Source organism: Triticum aestivum, chromosome 1D (assembly GCF_018294505.1).
Source record: "Triticum aestivum cultivar Chinese Spring chromosome 1D, IWGSC CS RefSeq v2.1, whole genome shotgun sequence".
Lineage (NCBI taxonomy): Eukaryota > Viridiplantae > Streptophyta > Magnoliopsida > Poales > Poaceae > Triticum > Triticum aestivum.
This window is the reverse complement of record NC_057796.1, coordinates 408,848,126-408,868,449: the sequence shown is the minus strand read 5'-3', so window position 1 is coordinate 408,868,449 and position 20,324 is coordinate 408,848,126.

Sequence of the window (20,324 nt, the reverse complement as noted above, 5' to 3'; positions counted from 1 at the left end):
CCTATCATATTAGGACTAATTTTATAGCCAAAGCAAATTACTGTGCTGTTCTAAAGGACTCTCAAAATAATATAAGTGAAGCATGAGAGGTCAATAATTTCTATAAAATGAAACCACCACCGTGCTCTAAAAGATATAAGTGGAGCACTAGAGCAAAACCATCTAGCTCAAAAGATATAAGTGAAGCACATAGAGTATTCTAATAAATTCCGATTTATCTGTGTCTCTACAAAAGGTGTGTACAGCAAGGATAATTGTGGTGAACTAAAAAGCAAAGACTCAAAACATACAAGACGCTCCAAGCAAAATACATATCATGTGGTGAATAAAAATATAGCCTCAAGTAAAGTTACCGATGGACGCAGACGAAAGAGGGGATGCCTTCCGGGGCATCCCCAAGCTTAGGCTTTTGGTTGTCCTTGAATTTTACCTTGGGGTGCCTTGGGCATCCCCAAGCTTAGGCTCTTGCCACTCCTTATTCCAAAATCCATCAAATCTTTACCCAAAAACTTGAAAACTTCACAACACAAAACTTCAACAGAAAATCTCATGAGCTCCGTTAGTATAAGAAAACAAATCACCACTTTAAGGTACTGTAATGAAATCATTCTTTATTTATATTGGTGTTAAACCTACTGTATTCCAACTTCTCTATGTTTCATACCCCCCAATACTAGCCATAGATTCATTAAAATAAGCAAACAACACACGAAAAACAGAATCTGTCAAAAACAGAACAGTCTGTAGTAATCTATATCAAATGTATACTTCTGTAACTCCAAAAATTCTTAAATAAATTGGTGGCCGTGAGTAATTTGCCTATTAATCATCTGCAAAAAGAATAAACCTAAAAGCACTCTCCAGTAAAAAATGGAAGCTAATCTCGTGAGCGCTAAAGTTTCTGTTTTTCACAGCAAGATCATAAAGACTTCACCCAAGTCTTCCCAAAGGTTCTACTTGGCACAAACACTAATTTAAAACATAAAACCACATCTAAACAGAAGCTATATGAATTATTTATTAATAAACAGAAACAAAAATCAATAAAAAAAATAAAATTGGGTTGCCTCCCAACAAGCGCTATCGTTTAACGCCCCTAGCTAGGCATAAAAACAAGAAAATATCTAGGTATTACCATCTTTAGTAATGGGAAAGAAAAGAGAAAAATTCTTATCTATAGCATCTATATTTCTATTTTGAAAAAGCACATGGCCATTAATGGTGGAATAAATATTAAGCACACTACGGAAATTTTCATCTAAGCTAGCCTTCATCTCTTTGATAATTTCATTTTGATAAAAGCACAAAAGAGAGGTAGATTCAACCTTCTCACTCATGGGGTGCCCAAATATTGTTTTCATTTTTTCGTAGGTATCTATGGCATCCCCCTCAGAAAACCTTCTTCAAAAATAGAATCTAAAACTTGCTTGAATGAAGATGGTAAGCCAACATAAAAGCTTTTTAGGTATATCTCAATTTGATATTGGGGCACATAGCTGGCTCGGATCCTTAATAGCCTATCCCAAGCATCTTTCAAAGACTCATCAAGTAAATAACGAAAAATTCTGGGATCATCTTCATCGAAATTATTCAAACTCTCATTGATAACCCCGGTAGGTCTTTCCATAGCATCATTATTTATGAGCTTAGAGAGGACACAGGGACTATCCAAAGTACTAAAACCTGGGAGAGAACCCTTAGCCCTTTTCGATTCGGCCATGGCAAAAGGAAAGCAAACGGGAAAGAGGCGAAGGCAAAGGTGAAGTGGGGAGAGGAAAATGAGAGGCAAATGGCAAATAATGTAATACGAGGGATAAGAGTTTGTGATGGGTACTTGGTATGTCTTGACTTGTGCGTAAATCTCCCCGGCAACGGCGCCAGAAATCCTTCTTGCTACCTCTTGAGCATGCGTTGGTTTTCCCTTGAAGAGGAAAGGGTGATGCAGCAAAGTAGCGTAAGTATTTCCCTTAGTTTTTGAGAACCAAGGTATCAATCCAGTAGGAGACTACACACAAGTCCCTAGTACCTGCATAACCAATCAAGAACCTTGCAACCAACGCGATAAAGGGGTTGTCAATCCCTTCACGGCCACTTGCAAAAGTGAGATCTGATAAAGATAATAAGATAAATATTTTTGGTATTTTTGTTGTATATATTGGAAAGTAAAGATTGCAAAATAAATTGCGGCAGAAATAGCAAATTGATAGGAAAATAATATGATGGAAGATAGACCCGGGGGCCATAGGTTTCACTAGTGGCTTCTCTCAAGATAGCAAATTCTATGGTGGGTGAACAAATTACTGTTGAGAAATTGATAGAAAAGCACATAGTTATGAGAATATCTAGGCTTGATCATGTATATAGGCATCACGTCCGTGACAAGTAGACCGAAATGATTCTGCATCTACTACTATTACTCCATACATCGACCGCTATCCAGCATGCATCTAGAATACTAAGTTCATAAGAACAGAATAATGCATTAAGCAAGATGACATGATGTAGAGGGATAAACTCAAGCAATATGATATAAACCCCATCTTATTATCCTCGATGGCAACAATACAATACGTGCCTTGCTGCCCCTGATGTCACTGGGAAAGGACACTGCAAGATTGAACCCAAAGCTAAGCACTTCTCCCATTGCAAGAAAGATCAATCTAGTAGGCCAAACCAAACTGATAATTCGAAGAGACTTGCAAAGATATTAAATCATGCATATAAGAATTCAGAGAAGAATCAAATATTGTTCATAGATAATCTTGATCATAAACCCACAATTCAACGGATGTCGACAAACACACCGCAAAAAGAATTACATCAAATAGATCTCCAAGAAGATCGAGGAGAACTTTGTATTGAGATCCAAAGAGAGAGAAGAAGCCATCTAGCTAATAACTATGGACCTGAAGGTCTATGGTAAACTACTCACTGATCATCGGAGAGGCTATGGTGCTGATGTAGAAGCCCTCCGTGATCGATTCCCTCTCCGACGGAGAGCCGGAAAAGGCCCCAAGATGGTATCTCACGGGTATAGAAGGTTGCGGCGGTGGAAAGAGAGTTTCGTGGTGCTCTTGGATGTTTTCAGGGTATATGAGTATATATAGGCAAAAAGAAGTAGGTCGGTGGAGCCACGAGGGGCCCACGAGGGTGGGGGGTGCGCCCTCCTACCTCGTGGCCGCCTTGTTGCTTCCTTGACGTCCTCTCCAAGTCTCCTGGATTGCGTTTGTTCCAAAAACGATCCTCGCGAAGGTTTCATTCCGTTTCTGCGAAACACTGAAATAGGCAAAAAACAACAATTTTCACTGGGCCTTCGGTTAATAGGTTAGTCCCAAAAATAATATAAAAGTGCATAATAAAGCCCATTAAATATCCAAAACAGACAATATAATAGCATGGAACAATAAAAAATTATAGATACGTTGGAGACGTGTCAACTATAAAGATGCTCTACAGGTGTCTCCGATGGTGTTTGTTGAGTTGGCATAGATCTAGATTAGGATTTGTCACTCCGATTGTCGGAGAGGTATCTCTGGGCCCTCTCGGTAATACACATCACTATAAGCCTTGCAATCATTGTAACTAATGAGTTAGTTACGGGATGATGCATTACGGAACGAGTAAAGAGACTTGCCGGTAACGAGATTGAACTAGGTATTGAGATACCGATGATCGAATCTCGGGCAAGTAACATACCGATGACAAAGGGAACAACATATGTTGTTATGCGGTTTGACCGATAAAAGATCTTCGGAGAATATGTAGGAACCAATATGAGCATCCAGGTTTCGCTATTGGTTATTGACCGGAGATGAGTCTCGGTCATGTCTACATAGTTCCTGAACCCATAGGGTCCGCACGCTTAACGTTCGGCGACGATCGGTATTATGAGTTTATGTGTTTTGATGTACCGAAGGTAGTTCGGAGTCCCGGATATGATCACGGACATGACGAGGAGTCTTGAAATGGTCGAGACATAAAGATCGATATATTGGATGACTATGTTTGGACATCGGAATGGTTCCGAGTGAGTTCGGGCATATACCGGAATACCGGGGGGGGTTACCGGAACCCCCTGGGGAGTATATGGGCCCTAATGGGCTTTAGTGGAGAGAGAGAGGGGAGGCCAGGGCAGGCCGCGCGCCCCCTCCCCCTTTGGTCCGAATTATACTAGGAAGGGGGGCGACGCCCCCCTTTCCTTCCTCCCTCTCTCCCCCTTCCTTCTCTCGTACTCCAACTAGGGAAGGGGGGAATCCTACTCCCGGTGGGAGTAGGACTCCTCCAGGGCGCGCCATAGAGGGCCGGCCCTCCCCCTCCTCCACTCCTTTATATAAGGGCGAGGGGGCACCCCATAGACACACTAGTTGATCTCTTAGCCGTGTGCGGTGCCCCCCTCCACCATAATCCACCTCGGTCATATCATTGCAGTGCTTAGGCAAAGCCCTGCGCCGGTAGCTTCATCATCACCGTCATCACACTGTCGTGCTGACGAAACTCTCCCTCGACACTCAGCTGGATCGAGAGTTCGTGGGACGTCACCGAGCCGAACGTGTGCATATCGTGAAGGTGCCGTACTTTTGGTACTAGGATCGGTCGGATCGTGAAGACGTAAGACTACATCAACCACGTTGTCATAACGCTTCCGCTTACGGTCTACGAGGGTACCTGGACTACACTCTCCCCTCTCGTTGCTATGCATCACCATGATAGATCTTGCATGTGCGTAGGATTTTTTTGAAATTACTGCGTTCCCCAACAAAAACAGCTCCTGCCAGCCCGAGATTCATGATAGATCTTGCATGTGCGTGATGAGATATAAATTGTTGTATGAGATGATCATGTTTTGTAAAAGTTATCGGCAACTGGCAGGAGCCTTATGGTTGTCGCTTTATTGTACGAAACGCAATCGCCATGTAATTTCTTTACTTTATCACTAAGTGGTAGCGATAGTCGTAGAAGCAATAGTTGGCGAGACGACAACGATGCTACGATGGAGATCAAGGTGTCAAGCCGGTGACGATCGTGATCATGACGGTGCTTTGGAGATGGAGATCAAAGGCACAAGATGATGATGGCCATATGATATCTTATTTTGCTTAGTACGGCGGTAGCATTATAAGATGATCCCTCACTAAATTTCAAAGTACAAGTGTTCTCCCTGAGTATGCACCGTTGCTACAGTTCGTCGTGCCAAGACACCACGTGATGATCGGGTGTGATATGTTCTACGTTCACATACAACGGGTGCAAGCCAGTTTTGCACACGCGGAATACTCGGGTTAAACTTGACGAGCCTAGCATATGCAGATATGGCCTCGGAACACTGAGACCAAAAGGTCAAACATGAATCATATAGTAGATATGATCAACATAGTGATGTTTACCATTGAAAACTACTCCATCTCACGTGATGATCAAACATGGTTTAGTTGATATGGATCACGTGATCATTTAGATGACTAGAGGGATGTCTATCTAAGTGGGAGTTCTTAAGTAATATGATTAATTGAACTTTAATTTATCATGAACTTAGTCCTGATAGTATTTGCAAATTATGTTGTAGATCAATAGCTCGCGATGTAGTTCCCCATTTATTTTTGTTATGTTCCTAGAGAAAAAGTTGAAAGATGTTAGTAGCAATGATGCGGACTTGGTCCATGATGTGAGGATTATCCTGATTGGTGCACAGAAGAATTATGTCCTTGATGCACCGCTAGGTGATAGACCCAATGCAGGAGCAAATATATACTCCCTCCGTCCCAAAATTCTTGTCGTAGATTTGTCTAAATACAGATGTATCAAGTCACGTTTTAGTATTAGATACATCCGTATCTAGACGAATCTAAGACAAGAATTTTGGGACGGAGGGAGTATATGTTATGAACATTTGGCAAGCTCGTTATGATGACTACTTGATAGTTTAGTGCACTATGCTTTACGGCTTAGAACCAGGACTTCAAAAACGTTTTGAAAGCCACAAAGCATATAAGATGTTCCAAGAGCTGAAATTGGTATTTGAGACTCATGCCGAGTCAAGAGGTATGAGACCTCTCACAAGTATTTTGCCTACAAGATGGAAGAGAATAGCTCAACCAGTGAGCATGTGCTCAGAATGTCTAAGTACTAGAATCGCTTGAATCAAGTGGGAGTTAATCTTCCAGACAAGATAGCAATTGACAGAGTTCTCTAGTCACTGTCACCAAGTTACTAGAACTTCATGATGAACTATAATATGCAAGGGATGACGAAAACGATTCCCGAGCTCTCCGTGATGCTGAAATCGGCGAAGGTAGAAATCAAGAAAATCATCAAATGTTGATGGTTGAGAAGAGCACTAGTTTCAAGTAAAAGGGCAAGGGAAAGAAAGGGAACTTCAAGAAGAATGGCAAGCAAGTTGCCACTCCCATGAAGAAGACCAAAGCTAGACCCAAGCCTGAAACTGAGTGCTTCTACTGCAAAGGAAATGGTCACTGGAAGCGGAACTACCCCAAATACTTGGCGGATAAGAAGGATGGCAAAGTGAACAAAAGTATATATGATATACATGTTATTGATGTGTACTTTACTAGTGTTCATAGTAGCCCCTGGGTATTTGATACTGGTTCAGTTGCTATGATTAGTAACTTAAAACAAGAGTTACAAAATGAACATAGACTAGTTGAGGGCGAGGTGACAATGTGTGTTGGAAGTGATTCCAAGGTTGATAAGATCACCATCGCACACTACCTTTACCTTCGGTATTAGTGTTGAACCTAAGATAAATTTTATTTGGTGTTTGCATTGAGCATAATATGATTGGATCATGTTTATTGCAATACGGTTATTCATTTAAGTCAAAGAATAATTGTTATTCTGTTTACATGAATAAAACCTTCTGTGGTCATACACCTAAGGTGAATGGTTTATTGAATATCGATCGTAGTGATACACATATTCATAATATTGAAGCCAAAAGATGCAAAGTTAATAATGATAGTGCAACTTATTTGTGGCACTTCCGTTTAGGTCATATTGGTGTAAAGCGCATGAAGAAACTCCATGCTGATGGACTTTTGGAATCACTTGATTATGAATCACTTGATGCTTGCGAACCATACCTCATGGGCAAGATGACTAAGACTCCGTTCTCCTGAACAATGGAGCGAGCAACTAACTTATTGGAAATAATACATATTGATGTATGTGATCCGATGAGTGTTGAGTCTCGCGGCGGGTATCGTTATTTTCTGACCTTCACAGATGATTTGAGCAGGTATGGGTATATCTACTTGATGAAACATAAGTCTGAAACATTTGAAAAGTTCAAAGAATTTCAGAGTGAAGTGGAAAATTATCGTAACAAGAAAATAAAGTTTCTACGATCTGATCGTGGAGGTGAATATTTGAGTTATGAATTTGGTCTTCATTTGAAACAATGTGGAATAGTTTCACAACTCACGCCACCTGGAACACCACAGCGTAATGGTGTGTTCGAATGTCGTAACCGTACTTTATTGGATATGGTGCGATCTATGATGTCTCTTACCAATTTAGCACTATTGTTTTGGGGTTATGCATTAGAGACAGATGCATTCACATTAAATAGGGCACCATCTAAATCCGTTGAGATGACACCATATGAACCGTGGTTTAGCAAGAAACCTAAGCTGTCGTTTCTTAAAGTTCGGGGCCGCGATGCTTATGTGAAAAAGCTTCAACCTGATAAGCTCGAACCCAAATCGGAGAAGTGCGTCTTCATAGGATACCAAGAAGAAACTGTTGGGTACACCTTCTATCACAGATCCGAAGGCAAGATCTTTGTTGCTAAGAATGCATCCTTTCTAGAGAAGGAGTTTCTCTCGAAAGAAGTGAGTGGGAGGAAAGTAGAACTTGATGAGGCAGTTGTACTTTCTCCCGTATTGGAAAGTAGTTCATCAAAGAAATCAATTCCAGTGATTCCTACACCAATTAATGATGAAGCTAATGATGATGATCATGAAACTTCAGATCAAGTTATTACCGAACCTTGTAGGTCAACCAGAGTATAGTCCGCACCAGAGTGGTATGGTAATCCTGTTCTGGAGGTCATGTTACTTGACCATGACGAACCTATGAACTATGAGGAAGCGATGATGAGCCCAGATTCCGCGAAATGGCTTGAGGCCTTAAAATCTGAGATGGGATCCATGTATGAGAACAAAGTATGGACTTTGATTGACTTGCCCAATGACCGGCGAGCCATTGAGATTAAATGGATCTTCAAGAGGAAGACGGACACTGATAGTAGTGTTACTATCTACAAAGCTCGAATTGTTGCAAAAGGTTTTCGACAAGTTCAAGGTGTTGACTATGATGATAGTTTCTCACTCGTATCTATGCTTAAAAGTCTGTCCGAATCATGTTAGCAATTGCCGCATTTTATGAAATTTGGCAAATGGATGTCAAAATTGTATTCCTTAATGGATTTCTTAAAGAAGAGTTGTATATGATGCAACGAGAAGGTTTTGTCAATCCGAAAGGTGCTAACAAAGTGTGTAATCTCCAGTGATCCATTTATGGATTGGTGCAAGCATCTCGGAGTTGGAATGTACGCTTTGATAGCATGATCAAAGCATATGGTTTTATACAGACTTTTGGAGAAGCCTGTATTTACAAGAAAGTCAGTGGGAGCTCTGTAGCATTTCTGATATTATATATGGATGACATATTGTTGATTGGAAATAATATAAAATTTCTGGATAGCATAAAAGGATACTTGAATAAGAATTTTTCAATGAAAGAACTCAGTGAAGCTACTTACATATTGAGCATCAAGATCTATAGAGATAGATCAAGACACTTGATAAGATTTTTCAAGAAGTACATACCTTAACAAGATTTTGAAGTAGTTCAAAATGGAACTGTCAAAGAAGGAGTTCTTGCGTGTGTTGCAAGGTGTGAAGTTGAGTAAGACTCAAAACCCGACCACGGCAGAAAATAGAAAGAGAATGAAAGTCATTCCCTATGCCTCAGTCATAGGTTCTATAAAGTATGCTATGCTATGTACCAGACCTATTGTGTACCTCACTATGAGTTTGGCAAGAGGGTGCAATAGTGATTGAGGAGTGGATCACTGGACAGCGGTCAAAATTATCCTTAGTGGAATAAGGATATGTCTCTCGGTATGGAGGTGACAAAAAGTTCATCGTAAAGGGTTACGTCGATGCAAGCTTTGGCACTGATCCGAATGACTCTAAGTCTCAATCTGGATACGTATTGAAAGTGGGAGCAATTAGCTAGATTAGCTCCGTGTCGAGCATTGTAGACATAGAAAATTTGCAAAATACATATGGCTCTGAATGTGGCAGACCCGTTGACCACTACAAGAAAAACTGAATGTAGAGACATCGTATTCCATAGCTAGAGACGTGTTATTTCATCTCTAGGCAACCATAGAGTCTACTTAGTAAAGCGTCTTTGGAGCGTCTCCTCATGGACCGTCTCAAAACATGTAGACACTCTACCTAAGCGTGTGTACATGGCATGAGACGCTATATTGGGACATTAAAAAGCGTCCCTAGATATGAGGCGCTATATTGGGACGTTCAAAAGCGTCCCTAGATATGAGGCGCTATATTGGGTCGTTCAAAAGTGTCCATAGATATGAGATACTATATTGGGATGTTCAAAAGCATATCTAGTTATGTAAAATCGTTTTGTTAGATGCGCTTATCTTGTCTCTACTCATAGAGCCTTTTCATTCATCATGGGCCCTAACCCCATTCTTATACATGCTATGTAGAGGGAAATTACACAGGAGCATCTAGGTGCTCCACCCACCTACATCAGTACTGTTGCACTGCATATAGATTCGGATCATTCGTGCTGCTTCAAAAACATCTCGTATATGCATGTTCTTTCGTACGAGCTGGTCCCACACGCGACTCTCAACTATAGACATTTACTGCGACGCGGTAGGCAGTGGGCTGATCTCTACTCCTAATGTCTCAGTTGGTAGTCTCCGTTCCGGGTTTTATTTTCGTCCTACCTACTATGGTATTTTTTTGGTACTTCTTTGGTACTTGCTCCCACCTCCCGCTCAGTCGCAATGAACCCAAAAAACCCTCCAACCGAGTACCCCACCCGCCCCCACGCGCCCAATCTCCCGTCGCATCCAACGGACCTAAACGAAAATAAACCAGTGAAAACAAGCCGGCGAAAATTAACCAACAAAAAAAAATCGCCCCACTCTGCGCCCTCGAGCGAGGTTTCGTGCCCTCGAGTGAGAAACAGTCGCCCAACTCTGTGCCCTCCTTCGCCCGCCGCCTCCCTTCGTCCCTTCACCGCCGCCGCCCTTCGTCCCTTCGCCGCCCCCGCTCCATCCATTCACCGCCGCCCTGGCACTGATCCGGCGCGTAAATCGCACATCACAAGCGCCGGCCTCCACTGATCCGGCGCTGGTCCAGGATCCAGCGCCGATCCTGGTCAGGACCCGTCGCCGGAGACGTCCAGGACGTCCAGGATCCGGCTACACATTTCAACAGTAGCCGCCTTAGGCGTCCAGGATCCGGCGCCAGAGACACTCGCGTCCAGGTATCACATTACAAACATCCATCACATTTGAATTTTACAGCCATCACATTTCATACACCCACCCCATGAACAGATAATAATTTACAGCCATCACAGGCATTACAGGACGCTGCATCAATAGTAGTCACAAAAATAGTAGAATCTGAAAATCTTCTATTTGATGGCTTCACCTTCTATGTAGACGCAAATAGTAGAATCTGAAGATCTTGGAAGCTAGCAGGGAACCAAAACATCCCATGAACTGAAAAGATACCAGTTACATACAGCCATATGTTGTACTACTTGGAACCATGTGGTGGCTGCACCTTCTTTGTAGAAGCAAGCTACCAGACAGCCAAAACATAACTCTGTCAAAACTGTAAATTAAAATAGCAGCACGTAAGGTTCAGATTAGGACACCAAACTTTTTGCATTTTTCAACCACAACCTAATTAAGACAGAAAGAATAGTAGAAAAGTAATAGCAGAAAACTTTTTACAGGATGGCAATGGTTTAGCTATAGTGTCAAACAGAAAAGTAACATGTTCCATGATAGGAGCATGCAAATTATATGACTTTCACATATTTGAAGGGAGCAATGGATTACCACAATTGTATGCCTTTCAATCAACCATATTTGCACCATTGCGTGCCTGCCAATGATGAACTATTGTGGCTGACAAAAATAAGTGAAACCACCCTAGAGATGATATGGTGGGGAAGCAAATAGTTTAACGTTTCTGATAAAACCGTGTAAAGCAAATGAATGTTAATGATAAACGGTGATAAAACTTCAAGTAAATTACCATCGTGTGCATGCGCCATCTATCTTGCTTTCATCTTGCATGTACTCTCTCCATCTGAGTCAGGTTTTCTTTATGCTTTATCCAGACCTCAAAAACACCACAGCCAGACACAAGTAGGACACAACGGTCATTCCAGGTGCGTATGGGTAATTCAAAAAGCAAAGCCCGTGAACATCAACAAGAAGAGGACGTAACTCAAAAAGCAACGGTCATTCCAGGTGCGTATGGGTAATTCAAAAAGCAAAGCACTGTACCGGTTATTCGTGCATTTCTGACAGTAACAAGAATGTTGATACATAACATGTTGCCGGCGGGGCGAGCGGGAAAAATGTTGAAGAATACAGTGCAACCTTCATACCCGTTGATGAAAAAGTTGACGGTAGTTACGCGACGGAACCCGGTACAATAATGTGTGAAAAAAAAGTGAGAAGTATTGCCTGACGTGCATTTCTGACAATGACATGAATCATGCTTAATGTGATGCAAGCCCTACGAAGGAGACAAATCATGAAGAATATAATCCAAGCATCGTAACCGTGGATGAAAATGTTGACACTATTTACACGACGGAAACAGGTAAAGGACCGAGTGAAGATATCTGTTTACTTTGCCTGCATACTTTGTCGCCTACTCGGAACCAGACAAAATTGCCTGCATACTAGATTGGTTTTGTATTCATGCTGACTACAACTCTACAGATGGATCAAAATTGCTAAGGCCTGGAGACCATGCTGATGGTCTAACTGCTCCGAGTAATCTAACACTCGATCATGCTGGTGGTCTGACGGAGCTGCGAGATGATACTCAAGGTATCCATAGGCATGTTATCCACCTTCCAAACTGGCCTATTGGGTGGCGGGTCAGTGAGGTTTATGGGTTTTTTTATTTGTATTTATAATGTGATGCAGACGATACAGCTTCCGAGCACCTTGAAACTGGAGCTGTATTTAATGAATGCAAAAAATACGCTGAGGAAGCAAGGGAGCAGTACAACGCAAGGAAGCGTGCAGCTTATCGAAAGAAAAAAGATGAGGATATTGTCAGCCTACAAGAGGAGAATCAGCCTTTAGTTGCAAAATCTGGTGAGTTGTTTAACGTGACTTTGCTGGCTACTCTTAGCTTGATGTGCAGACATGTAGTATGCGAGGGATTCATTGTATTAACCTATATCCCTTAGTAAAGATAGTATGATGCTCATACTATGATGCTTATTAGATCATAGGGATCTTATCAACGCTCGTAGGCGGGCGTCTTACCGCAATAACAAGTCTGCTGGTTTGGATAACCAACAAGTCATTGGGCAGTCAGTTCGTCGCCGGACTCTATGTGATATCACAAATGTTCCAGAAGATAAGGAGATAAACAAACCCACACGAGCTTATCATCAGATGAAAATTGATCCACGTCCCCTCGGTGTTTCAAGTAAGACTATTTAAAAATCATCTAAGGTTTGCACGATGTTATTCATTTTTCAGCAATTGAAATATATACTGACCAATCTTGATGAATCAGATAATCCAGCTAGCTCGGACTATACATCAGCCTCGCCTAATGATGCAACATACCCTCATGATGCTACGGTCACATCGGGTGTCATTTGTGTGAAAGATAAACAAGGTAATATCATCTTACCATCTCCATGGTTGTTTGATATAAGGTTGTGTTTTTTCATTTGGGTTTTGAGAGAATGACATGAGTGCCATCATTACATGACTTTAATGACACCAAAGAAAATACATGAAGAACATAAGATTTACGCAAAGGAGACCATAGAAACGCAAATAGCATGGCTTCCTATCGGGGGAAAAAACAACCTAATGTCTGAGATGAAAATGCACATGCCCTTTATTTATCAGGTAAACTTAATAGGTTTTAACCATTAAAGTCCATACCGTCTTAACCATTAAGCATTAATATGTTTGGACAACTTTGGTTCACCAGACAACCCAACTAGCTCTAACTATACATCATTCTCGCATGATGCGTCAACATTTCCTGGTACAACGACGGTCACATCTGGCCTCATTAATGACAATGTGGTTCAAGGTAATCATATTGTGCCTACTCATACAGCACTTGCTGCCATGTTTCTATTTTTGCTCTAATTTGTGGGAATGTCCTGAATGACACCAGATGTAAATTTAATCTTGAATGTCATCCCAGAAACAGAGCAAAAAAGGAAGAAGAACGCAAGAGAGACCATAGAAACGCCCTGAGGAGGGCTTCCTATCGACGGAAAAAACAACCTAATGTCCAAGATGAAAATTCACAGACCCTTCATTTATCAGGTAAGCTTAAAATGATTTAACCATTATAGTCAGAACCGTCTTAGCCATTAAGCATTAATATGTTTGGACAACTTTGGTGAACCAGACAACCCAACTAGCTCTAACTATACATCATTCTCGCATGGTGTGTCAACATTTCCTGCTACAACTACGGTCACATCTGGTCTCATTAACGACAACGAGCTACAAGGTAATCCTAATAGTGAATACTCATACAGCAATTGCTAGCATCAGTCTGTTTTATTCTCTAATTTTTGGGAATGTCCTGAATGACACCTGATGTAAATGTAATCTTGAATGACACTCAAGAAACAGAGCAAAGAACGGAAGAAGAACTCAAGAGAGACCATAGAAACGCCCTGAGGAGGGCTTCCTATCGGCGGAAAAACACACTAATGTCCAAGATGAAAATGCACAAACCCTTCATTTGTCTGGTAAGCTTATAATGTTTTAGCCATTATGTTTCAGTATTGTCTTAACCATTAAGCATTAATATGTTTGGACAACTTTGGTTCACCAGACAACCCAACAGGCTCTAACTGTACATCATTCTCGCATGATGCATCAACATTTCCTGCTACAACTACGGTCACATCGGGTATCATTGCTGCCAACGATCTACAAGGTAATCATATTTGGGCCTACTAATGCAGCAATTGCTAGCATCAGTCTTTTTTATTCGATAATTTTTGAGAATGTCCTGAATGTCACCAGGTGTGATCTTGAATGACACCCAAGAAACAGAGCAAAAATGGAAGAAGAACGCAAGAGAGACCATAGAAACGCCCTGCGGCGAGCTATTTATTGGAGGAAAAAGGATAAGCGTATCGAAGATCAAAACCAACGTCCACTTACGAATTCAGGTACAAGCTTACCTTGAGTATCCCTTTCCACATCAGGCCCATATATTTCGAAATGACACTCCTCCAGCGCTTTAAAATCAAGATGTTTTAACTATGTTTTGAAAATATTGTTGAACCAGCCAACCTGAATAGCCAAAGCGTTACAAAATTATTGTGTGAGGAAGCAACATTCCCCCCTTCAACAATACACGCGTCTGGTGTCCCCCATAATGCTGTTCTAGCTAGGAGGCAAAGTGATAATGAGCAGAAACGTAAATTAACAAACGAGCAAAGGGAGCAGAAAAACGCATGTAGTAGAGCATGTTATCAAAAGAAAAAGGACGAAGTAACGGTGGATGTCAGAGAAACAAATGATGAGAAACTACGAGAGAAGCGCGTTCAGTGCCGCAAAAGCATGTCGGTGATTGAGAAGGGGGAGTCAAGTGCTCAGAGGAAGGCCAGTTATGAAAGAAGGAAAAAAACACCATGCAAAGAATGCATCGCAATCCCCCTTACAGACATAGCAAACTCAGAGTCTGAATGTCCCGCTTCCCCAAGCCGCGCATCACCCGTCTCTCGGGCCGCAGAAGATGATTCATCTGATGGCGATCCAGGGACGAACATGCCGAGATACACTGCCGGTGCCGATGGTATGAAATTGTGATTGTCACTTTCTTATGCTCATTCTCAGCAAACCTGTTCTAACAATATGTTGTCTAATGTCGCATTTGGTACGACGACAATGCAGAAGACATCGATGTATTCTTAAGCGCCACCATGGGCGATGAGCCGGTAGCACCCGACTTGATGGATGAGGAGTACTACATGTTTGCAACGAAGGTATGGCCAACTCTAAACTAGGACATTGTGGAGCTTTATTGTAGTTAGAATTTTTATTCGTTATTGTTTTAAACGCGATGTTTCAACAAATGCCCGTAGGATCCGATGATGACGAGGAAGCAAGCATGTCTAGCGCTATTCCTAGCGAGATTAATCCATTTGACAGTGTCTACTCAAACATCCCAGACAACACTCACATCCTGAAACTCGCTGAAAATTGCAAACACTGCAAGGCCAGGAAGTTTGAGTCTGAGACTGACGGGTTCTGCTGTCGCAATGGCCAGATTCAGCTTAAGCAACCGGAACCAATCCCAGAGCTTATGAGGCTATGGTCCAGTATGGATGCAGATTCTAGACATTTTCGAGAGAACATACGGTTCTTCAACGGGCATTTCGCCTTCACAACCCTTGGCGTCAGCCTTGATGAAAACTACACAAACATGAAGTCTGGGGTGTACACTTTCCGAGCACACGGCACCATCTACCACAACATGCATTCGTTCGGGCCAAGCTCCCGTCCAGAACATCTGCAGTTGTACTTCTATGATGATGACCCAAACCTAAATCATCGTAAGGCGGCCACCAAGCAATTAGACCAGGATGTCGTGAAGAGTTTAGTAGACATACTCAAAGATAACCCATACTCCCAGCAATTTAGGAGTTTGGATGCACACAAGGACAACCTCGATGATTATAGGATAGACCTAAACACCGATAAGAGGCTTGACCAAAGAAGATATAATAGACCGGTGTCATCTGAGGTCGCTGCAATTTGGGTTGAGGGCAATGACCTAGCCAAAAGGTTTGACCGCAGGATAACACTTTGTGGTAACAACAACGAAAGGCATAGTATACGTGTGACCTCAGGAGCATATGACCCGTTGTCTTATCCCTTATTCTATCCAAGGGGGGAGCTAGGTTGGCATCCGAAGCTACCTAAACGTAATGTTTCTTGGGAGCTTGTACAACATCCAAGACTGGGCCATGATGATGAGGAGGATGCAGGTATGTTGTTTGTGTCCCATTTTTTACAAATAATTTCTTATTTCTCAAAAGAATGCTCATGCGATGTTACTCAAACATGTGCAGAGGGGAATAGCAGGTTATGCGTCTCTGTGAGAGACTATTACTGTTACATGCTGCAAACACGGCCTGCGATCTTCAATCCCATACTCTGTGGAGCACGCCTACTGCAGCAATGGGCGGTTGACATGTACATCAAGTTTGAGAGTTGTCGGTTGAGGTGGTACAGGAAGAACCAGATGCAGATCCGTGCTGACTTGTATAAAGGAGTTGTTGATGCGATCACATCGGGGGAGACGCGAGCAAGCGCTGTTGGGGTAAGAATAGTGCTCCCTGGAACTTACCCTGCTGGTGACCGCGACATGAAGAAGAGACATATGGATGCCATGGCAATTGTCCATACATACGGGTAGCTTGGCATCTTCTTGACTATGACTTGCAACCCTAAATGGGAAGATATAACGAATGAGTTACTTCCTGGTCAGACGGCGCAAGATCGTCCTGATATTGTGGCCCGCGTGTTCTACGGCAAGCTAGAGGCCATGAAAGACCTGTTGCTCAAGAAAATGGTCCTGGGTGTTGTTGTTGCTGCTTATGTGTACGTAGTCGAGTTCCAAAAGAGGGGCCTCCCACACGCACATTTTTTGTTGATCATGGATTCAACATACAAGCTTCTCGTCCCGGAGTAGTATGACCGACTCATTTCCGTAGAGCTCCCAGACAAGCAAAAGTATCCGGAATTGTATGCAATGGTGGTTAAACATATGATGCACGGACCATGCGGTGCTCTCAATCCGAAGAATGTTTGCATGCAAGACAATGAATGCAAGTGCAGATACCCTCGGTTGTTCAATGAGAACACGGTACAAGGCAAGGACTCATACCCAGTTTATCGGCGTAGAGACGATGGAAGACGTGCTAAGGTCCGAGGGAAAATGTTGGACAACCGATGGGTTGTGCCATATAATCCTTATCGTCTGTGGATGTTTAATTGCCACATCAATGTTGAGGTCTGCTCTAGCATAAAGGCCGTCAAATACATTTATAAGTACATTTATAAGGGCCATGATAAGGCTTCTTTCAGCATCGACCAGCCAGACGCTGATGGTAACATTGATGAGATCAAGAGATACGTTGACGCAAGATGGGTCACCCCTCCGGAGGCTATGCGGAGGATATTTGGCTTCCCACTGTGCGCCAATTACCCGCCTGTCTTGCAGTTGGCTCTTCATCTCCCGAATATGCACAGGGTTGCATTCAATGCACAGGCTGACTTGAAAATTTTTGTCTCCTCCGAAAATGCTTCAAAATCCATGTTAACTGAGTATTTCAAGGCTAACGAAAAACACCCTTGGGCAAGGCATATATTGTACAAGGATTTTCCCGGAAGCTTCACGTGGGAGAAGAGAAAGAAGTTCTGGAAGCGGCGGGTTGAGCGTTTTCAAATAGGTCGTATCGTGTCTGCCAATCCTGCCAAGGGGGAGCGATACTACCTGCGTGTGTTGTTGAACCATGTTACGGGCAAAACAGGGATTTGAGGACTTGCTCACCATGGACGGCGTGGTATGTGGGAGCTTTAGAGAGGCTGCTGAAAGGCTGGGACTCATCGAGGCTGACAACACACTCGACGACTGTCTTACTGAGGCGGAGCAGTGGGCGATGCCATGTTCTCTTAGGAGGCTCTTCGCAACCATCTTGGTGCACTGCGAGCCAGGCGACGTGTGCGGTTTATGGGATAGGCACCTCGAGCCTATGTCTGATGACTACCGTCGAACACGCACGTCCCCGAATGAGGTGGAGCAGATGGTGTTGCTTGACATTAGGGGTATGTTGCAGTCCATGGGTAAAGACAGTATTGATTTCGCTCTTCCAACCATTGATGATGCTTTTGACCCAACTGAGGGCGAGGCCAGAGAGATCATCGAGGAATCAACCGTTGAGTTTGATGAAAGTGACACTAAATTGTCATCTTCCTTGAATTTGGAGCAAAGGGCCGCATATGACGAGATACTATTGGCTGTTGAACGCGGTGATGGGGGTGTATTCTTTGTAGATGGCCCTGGAGGTACATGGAAGACCTTCCTCTACAGGGCGATGCTCGCCAAGGTGAGGGGCGAGGGCAAGATTGCTATCGCTACCGCGACGTCGGGCGTCGCTGCTTCTATCATGCCTGGCGGTAGGACTGCCCACTCGAGGTTCAAAATCCCACTGAGTTGCGATGATGGAGCCTCGTGCAGCTTCACCAAGCAGAGTGGGACCGCCAAGCTGCTAAGGATGGCCTCATTGATACTATGGGACGAGGCCAGCATGACTAAGAGGCAAGTTGTTGAGGCATTCGACAATAGCATGCGTGACATCATGGGAATACGCCACCGACCCTTTGGAGGAAAGACTGTTGTTTTTGGCGGGGACTTTAGGCAGGTGCTTCCGGTCGTAAGAAGGGGGTCACGGGGCCAGATAATTGATGCAAGCCTCCGAAGTTCTCATCTATGGAAGCGTATGCGACAGCTTCGGCTCATCACCAACATGAGGGCTCATAATGACACGTGGTTTGCAGATTACTTGCTCAGGGTCGGTAATGGCACAGAGGAAGCCGACGATCAAGGCAACATACTACTGCCTGATGACATTTGTCTGCCATCTCCAGGCGAGGTTGACGACCTGGAGAAGCTGATTGACCACGTGTTTCCGAGTCTAGATGACAACATGTCTGATTCGAATTACATGACATCTCGCGCCATCCTTTCCACGACGAATGACAACATCAACAAGATAAACATCCGCATGATAGAGCATTTCCACAGAGATGAAGTAATCTACCATAGCTTTGACAGTGCGGAGGACGACCCATATGGCTACTACGCTCTTGAGTTTCTTAACGGATTGACTCCAATGGTCTTCCTCCGCATGCACTCAAACTAAAGCTGAACTGCCCGGTCATACTTCTAAGGAACATTGATCCAGCTAATGGACTGTGTAACGGTACTAGGCTTGTTGTTAGAGGTTTTGAGAGGAACACCATTGATGCAGAAATCGTGATTGGACAACACGCTGGTAGGAGGGTCTTCCTTCCTCGAATACCTCTGTGCCCATCTGACAACGACATGTTTCCATTCAAGTTTAAGAGGAAGCAATTTCCTATAAGCCTTAGCTTTGCTATGACGATTAACAAGGCTCAAGGGCAGACCATCCCGATTGTTGGTGTGTATCTACCTAATCCGGTGTTTTCTCATGGTCAACTCTATGTTGCTTTGTCTCGAGCCACCGCGAAGAGAAACATAAAGATACTTATTCAGAAGGAGAAGCCGAAGGAGAAGTCCAACAAGCAAAATAACAATCCAAAGAAGCGAAAAAGACCGACCGTGTCCTTGCTGACCTCAATGAAGAACATCGTCTACAAGGAAGTACTTACAGGCTGAAGTCCGGTCTTAATAGACCTGCTAGATTTATAGATATGGAATTTACTTTTCCTTCAGTCAAGAATTGCTGTAATTCGGTTTATTTACATATCTTTTCATTTGGTATCTTGGTTGTTGGAGGTATATCCAATTAGTTGAACTACCAACTGCATTTCAATAAACAGCCGTCATAGTAGGACCTTCATCGCTGTTATAGGTTTTCCACTATCGCAATGTTTCTGGCAATGTACATGTCACACAGCGTACCGTGTTATGTGTAGTCTGAGATTCAGAAATAATGTTTGGCTTCATAAAGACCCGCAACATGTTAAATTTACTTTGTACAGTTTGATTAAAACCTGGAGCATGCATGTCATGTCATCATTTAGCATGCAGGTTACATTTGATACATTGAATTTCAGTGCGTGTGATACATTTGTTTACATGCTCATGAAAAGGCTAAAATCATACATGTTGTTTTACTGCCTTGAGCTTTATGAGTGTATATGAGTGTGTAATATTTGATTTGTTCCACCCAGTTTTAAATGCTGTTCAGTTTTCATGTACATTTATAGCTATCAAGGCTTGCTGTTAGTA